Raw genomic sequence first — 6,000 nt, 5'->3', positions numbered from 1 at the left:
AGGGGAGGGAAGATTCAAGACAGGGGAGACCCTGCCCAGAAAAGCATAAAACTCTCAAGACCAAACACAGCCGGGCCCCTGGGTCTGTGGTGGGGCCACTATGACAAGGAATTACAAGGCTGTGGTCACCGCCACCTTCGCGACACCTGACAGCAGCGTGGCACCCACCTACTGTGTTTCTGATGTGACCTGATCAAGCTTACAGGACAGAGTAATGCACCAGCCAGCGCTAAGGAATGAAAGGAGTCCAACGGAAACTCCCTGCAGCCATATCCTGAGAATGTGTAACACCTGCTCTGAGGTATTTCATTCATTCCGTTCTGCCCGGAAGACCCACTCCCCAGCACCGCATAGATTCTGAGGGGCTGTGGTGTCAGCTAAGCATCAATGCTGGCAAGAAGCAAATCATCAGTGAGGATGAGGATGAGGACGCACGTGTCCAAAGCAGATGATGACTTCAGCACATTAGATCCGCCCAGGGCTTCTGAAGTGCAACACGGCCAGGTCCTGAGCCAGACGCCTACTATGGAGCTTGCCCTGTGCTTGGAGGAACTTTCCGCAGCGTCCCTTGTCTCCAGTCCCAGGTGCTGGGAGCATCCCTTCTCCCAGTTCTAACCAGAAACCTCCCTGGACAGTGCAAACATCCCCTGGGGCACAATCACGCCATGAGAATCACCAAATTGACTGAACAACTGGAGCCATCCACAGACCCCAAACATAAATGCTGCCCAGGGCCAGGCCAGGAGTCACGGGTCACAGAGGGTGTGGCCAGACAGGGAAGAGACGCTCACTCCCACACGTCCTCAGCCTCTGACGGCTTCAGGACAGTGGCTGGAGTGACCTGGAGTCACCCACGTCAAGTCGCCTCATGCCCTCATTTTTCGAGTTCGCCACCAGCTCCTGTTCTACGGCCAGACGAGCCCAGTTCAGACCCAAATTCAAACCTTCTCAGGATTCACCCTGTTTGGCCGTCAGTAAACAGGGCTCTGGAGAAAACAGCTGCCATGTCCACATCTCGGTCCCTCTCCCTTCAGGGGTCCACAGAGGGATCCTCGGCGGCTTTCTCGTCCCTGCCCCGACTCCTGAGCAGCTGCAGCATTCGCCAGGGTGACCTCGATCAGCTCAGCCGGTGTCACTCACCCATCACGAGACTAGAACCACAGCACTCCCAAGACAGCCTCATTCCTCGGAGCTCAGGATCAGAAGGGCAATGAGGACACACATACACACTAAGGTGGCTGTGCCTGGCCAACGGGAGGCTCCACTAACTACACGCTCCAGTTCTTTCTCTATTGTAATCAGTTAACTTAAGGTCCGACAGTGGCTCATCCCTGTAACCCCCGTGCTTTGAGAGGCCAAGACAGGGGGATTGCTTGAGCCCAGAAGTTTGAGACCAGCCATGACAACACAGGGAGACCTCATCTCTGTAGAAATACAAAAAATTAGCCACGCATGGTGGCATGCACGTATAGTCCCAGCTACTCAGGAGGCTGAGGTGGGAGGATCGCCTAAGCCTGGGAGGTCGAGGCTGCAGTGAATCATGATTTCACCACTGCACTCCAGCCTGGGAAACAGAGTGACACCCTGTCTCCAAAAAAAAAAAAGAAAAAAAGAAAACAAAATTTTTTAACCTAGCTTTCAGAAACTCGAATGAATGAAAAACTGAATTTAAAACAATCGCATAATAAATCACACAGTCCCTCAAAGCGGGTGGAACTGACCATTTGTGGGGTGTTTGCCTCACGTGTTTTGGTTTTCAAATTTTGACCCTACACGTTTGTTACATATTTACAATCTAAAAAAAAAAAAAAAAAGTTATTTATAGCAGAGGACGCTGGAATTAAAGAGAGATTTTCTTCCTGAATGAAAGTGTACATCACATACCACAAGCATCTACGCTTTGTGTGGAAACTTGAAAATAAAAAGTCACAGGGAGATCAACACCAGCTTTGTCCCACATCTTCAGATGCTCAGCTAACTGCAGTGACTGCTCTCAAATTCTCCACCCATTCCCTCTGGGCAAGTGCCAATTAGGTAACGATTAGGGAAAAAAGAAGCTTCAATCCCTCCCATTGCACACCCAACTTTCACAGACCCAAAAATCCAGCTAAAGCTGGTGAAAGAGCAGTGAAAGCCATGCTGGAATCCCCTCTGTGAAACAGACACTCATGTTCACGTTCCCAGCATGAAGGTCAGCCCAGAGCCGGGCTGGACCCACAGCAGCAAAGCCGTGACGCCCGTCACCAGGATTACTGAAGCAATGCCTAGGTCAGAGATTAGTGACTGCCAAAAATAAGGTGAAAGTTGCCCCCAAAGCCAGTGAACACGGGAAAACCTGGGCAGGTTTCCTTCACAAAGAAAGTTTAAGACACTCAGAAAAGCAAGAAACGAGTGCTAAGCATTTCTAACCATATGAGCTGTATGTTAAAAGCTTATTTTAACTACCAGTGCTAGAAATAAGTTGCATGCCAAGGGTTTACAAAAAAAACTTTGAAAAATATTCGTGAGAACTAAGTCGCACAAGAAAAATCAAAACTTGAGAATTTCTGAAAAATTTTAGACATCAAGTTTTAAAAAAATGAAATGCTTCCTGCGTTAGGTACGGATCTTCAGATTCCCACCTGAATCACCAAGTGTGACACACAAACTTGAGGATAGGCATATATTTCTTTTAGCCCGGAATCGCGGTATGTGCCTGTGGTCCCAGGTACTCGGGAGGCTGAGGTGGGAGGATCACCTGAGCCCAGGAGGTCGAGGCTGCAGTGAGCCGAGATCACACCACTGCACTCAAGCCTGGGTGACAGAGTAAGACCTTGTCTCACAAAGAAAAAAACTAACAGAAAAGTTTGTTTCATTATTGTCTCTTGGCAAAAAAACTAAACTAGCCCCAATATTGCCTTGGATGTAATTGAACATCCCCAGTTTACAAACGGGAAAATGAGGTCAACAGCCAAGACCAAAGAGACAACAAATGCAATGGTGCGTTCAGGACAATGACTACAATTATAAAATATTCAGTTCAATTTCTACCCTCAGCATCAAGGTAGGGGCTCCTCATAATGGGAATTGGAGGCTCAAAGAAAATTTAGGCTCAACATTTAAAAAAAAAAAAAAGCGGATTTTAATGCTGGTGCAATCACAGGAGACTGCGGCCCAGCCATCCTCAGCGCTGCAGGTACTCACGGGCACACCCGGGGTCTTGGCCACGCTAAGTCCGGGCCGGTGGCCACACAGAAGAGGCGATATAACTTTTTTGGGAGTGAGATCAAAAATGTTCAGTCTAAAAACCTACTTTTCCAGGGGGGAGAAAAGAACGAGAAGCTCTCATTCAGGGTATTTGTAAAAGCCTGTTTCCAGCGCACTGGTAGATAAAAAGGGCCGGGGCCCTCGGGTTAGCCTCAGCGGGCGCCGGCCTGGCAGGGCGCACTGGGACTTACCTCAGTGATAGTGTTCAGGGCTGTGCCTGCCCCATGCTGAAATCCGAACGCGGCACATTGCTCGACACAGTAGCGGGAACCATGACCATGGGCACACAGAACTCCTCGTACTTCTCCCGGACGGCCGACAGCTCCAGGAGTCCCATTTAAATTGACCCAGTATCTGCACGCTGGCTGCTGAGAGGCCATGGTGTGGAACGGCCAGGACATCGCTTAGTCATAGGGGGCACAAGCACCACACTTGCCACTCCTGTGCTTCTATTTCATCAAACCCTATTTTCTCCTGAATATTGACCATAGCAAAGTCATTAGCCTTGGAGATGCATTTGAAACATCAACTTACTTTGTTCAAGAGGTTTAAGACACACTTAAGTCTTTCTTGCCATGCTCAACACACTCGGCTGGCCCTCTCTGAAGTGTTTCTGGAACAAAAGCCTTGGCCTGCTGCGTGAACATTCACACTGAGCACACTGTGGCGAGGCCGCTTGGCCAGCCAGCAGGGGGCAGAAGAGAGCCACAAGTGCCACGTGGGGTCCCTGCAAACTGCGCCTCTCTCCCTCAATCAAGGGGGGTGCCTCCTGCCCATCCACCGGCTTCCTCCAAGGCCTCTTCAGCTGCCACAGCACTGACTTCAGACTGCTCAGCCAATGGGGTAACAGACTCAACAGAGTTTCATGTTGTTAAAGGAAAATTTCTGTTACCAGGCAACCTTAATATCAGATTCAAGGTAAAATAACCAACAAGATTGTTTCCAAACCAACATGCTACTAGTGCCTTATCCTTCAATGCTGCTTAAACACGAAGTATGAGGAAAAAAGAGCATGGCACTTACTTCTTAAAAAATAACACCTCTTCCAGGTTCATGTTACCCATATCATAAAGACTTAGAACTGTGGATTCCCTACAGAAACGTGGAGTGGGGGTGGATCCCCACCGCTGACCCAGCCTCCCCCCAGCTCAGTCACCCCCCTCACCATGGGGTTCACACCTCTCCAGGCCCTGTCACCTCAACAAGGAAAGGTGGCGTCTCTGAGATCTCTTCACAGGGAGCACCTGGGAGCTAGAGAGACACACAGACACACCCATAACTGCTTTAAAATCCTGAAATGCAATACATATTCAAGGACTTCATTATTAGTTTTTTAAAACTGTAAGAACAGAGTGAGCCTGGTTTTAACCTCTCTGCCACAATAACACCGTGTACATCTGTCTTTTACTGTTTGTTCCTTCTCCAGCAGCTGCTGCCTGGCTGGCCGACTGAAGAAGAGCCTCTGGTACTCTGGGAGGAGGCCCTCGGTAAAAGCGTGAGCACCACCATCACGTCTCAGGACGCCGCACACGTTAAGGTCACCCACAGACCGCCATTCCCAATGCCTAGAAGGCACTGAAGGGGTCTCCTGCTCTTTGTAAATGTTAACTCTCCTAAGCTATGTTGTGTTGAAAAATTTTAACTGCAGTCCACACATACTTCTTTGTTTCAGTCTTGTTTTTATCCTAGAAGCATATTATTATGGAAAATTAAGTTTGCAAGGTTGAAGGGTTTTCTGAAAGTCGACTTCTAATCCTGGAAGAAAAAAAAAAAAATGGGCCAGATGTGGTGCTCACGCCTGTAATCCCAGCAGTTTGGGAGGCTGAGGCGGGCAGATCGCTTGAGCCCAGGAGCTCGAGACCAGCCTGGAAAACACGGCAAAACCCTGTCTCTACTAAAAATACAAAAAAATACAAAAAAAAAAAAAATTAGCTAGGTGTGGTGACATGTGTCTATTCCCAGCTACTCAGGAAGCTGAGGTGGGAGGATCACCTGAGCCCAGGAGGTGAAGGCTGCAGTCAGCCTAGATTTGCGTCACTGCACTCCAGCTTGGGTGACACAGTGAGACCCCGTCTCAAAAAAACAAAAAGCAAAAACAACTGTATAAAAAATCATTACAGAAGGGAGCTGGCCGAGCACAGTGGCTCACGCCTGTAATCCCAGCACTTTGGGAGGTCGGGGTGGGCAGATCACCTGAAGTCAGGAGTTTGAGACCAGCCTGGCCAATATGGCAAAACTCCATCTCTAATAAAAATACAAAAATTAGCTGGGCGTGGTGGCGGGTGCCTGTAGTCCCAGCTACTCAGGAGGCTGAGACAGGAGAATCACTTCAACCCGGGAAGCAGAAATTGCAGTGGGCCGAGATTGTGCCATTGCACTCCAGCCTGGGCAACAAGAGCAAGAGTCCACTTCAAAAATAAAAAGGGAGCTAATGTTTTTCATTTAAGGGAAAGGAGAAGAACTTTCAGTATTTATACATCTCACACACACATCTGCAGTGGTGGCCTCAAGTATTCAAGATACACATTCCCACAAATATAGTTCAAAACTACTCACCAAGTTACACGCTAAGAGCACATGCATTGTAAGAATGCTACATTATATTTTGTAAGCATCTGTATCCAATATTTTAGCATACTGGCAGTTTTCCCTTCAGGTGCTGTATGCCTAAATTATTACATGTTTAGTCATTCATTTTAGAATTTATTACTTCCTTTAGACAAAAGAAACATATTTAAACGTAAGCTACTAAAT

This window comes from Macaca mulatta, chromosome 11 (assembly GCF_049350105.2).
Source record: "Macaca mulatta isolate MMU2019108-1 chromosome 11, T2T-MMU8v2.0, whole genome shotgun sequence".
NCBI classification, from domain to species: Eukaryota; Metazoa; Chordata; class Mammalia; order Primates; family Cercopithecidae; genus Macaca; species Macaca mulatta.
Note: the sequence above shows the minus strand (reverse complement) of the source record.